Source organism: Hippoglossus stenolepis, chromosome 10, assembly GCF_022539355.2.
Source record: "Hippoglossus stenolepis isolate QCI-W04-F060 chromosome 10, HSTE1.2, whole genome shotgun sequence".
Classification (NCBI taxonomy): Eukaryota; Metazoa; Chordata; class Actinopteri; order Pleuronectiformes; family Pleuronectidae; genus Hippoglossus; species Hippoglossus stenolepis.
In genome coordinates, this window is record NC_061492.1 from 26561235 (window position 1) to 26561857 (window position 623).

Sequence of the window (623 nt, forward strand, 5' to 3'; positions counted from 1 at the left end):
CCTTGTAGAAAACCAAACACTCAAACAATTGTCGCGTATCAAAGTGAATTCTACACTGGCTCAATGAAACTGAGGTGACGGCCTGGCACACACAAGTGTGTGAAACCGCTCTGATGGCTCACTGCTTAGTGGCGTGACCATGCAGGGTCACAATGAGCTTGAACTGGATTCAAATTGAGTTAGAAGCGTTTGTCAAGAATGGAAACTTGCTTTCACTCAAGACCTTCTGGGAGACTTGGTGAGAAACCAGAGTCAGCATTTTGGAGCGAATGTAAGTGGTTCAGGGATGTATTGCTTAGGCAGGCTTAAAAGCCAATCACAGTAGTCAGGGCAGGAGGTAATAAAGACGTGTATAATTTTGGTTGGCAGATGGGGGCGGGTTGGGAATGTTGCATACTGGGATCTGACATGCGGAAAGCAAAGAGGCCTACCGTGAAGGTGGTGACTGTGACCGAGAGGCTCCTCTGCTGCTCTCCAACAGAGGCCATGCTGACTCTGGTTTCTCTTCATAGCATGAGTCTTTCGCCTTTTACTAAAGACTTCCGTGGAGAGGAACAAACATGAGTTGAATATATTTTTGCAGGCTTTGCTGTATGGCTGAGCCTTATAGAGTGTGAAAAGTC

The 623-nt window shown here is 46.7% G+C and overlaps 1 non-coding gene across 1 annotated transcript; it reads left to right on the plus strand.

The window, feature by feature from the left end:
• The first annotated feature begins 490 nt into the window (after window positions 1-490).
• Window positions 491-603, plus strand: LOC124853521. The gene has a single exon (XR_007033863.1). It is a non-coding gene; the product is annotated as a U5 spliceosomal RNA (small nuclear RNA).
• The last annotated feature ends 20 nt before the right edge of the window (window positions 604-623 follow it).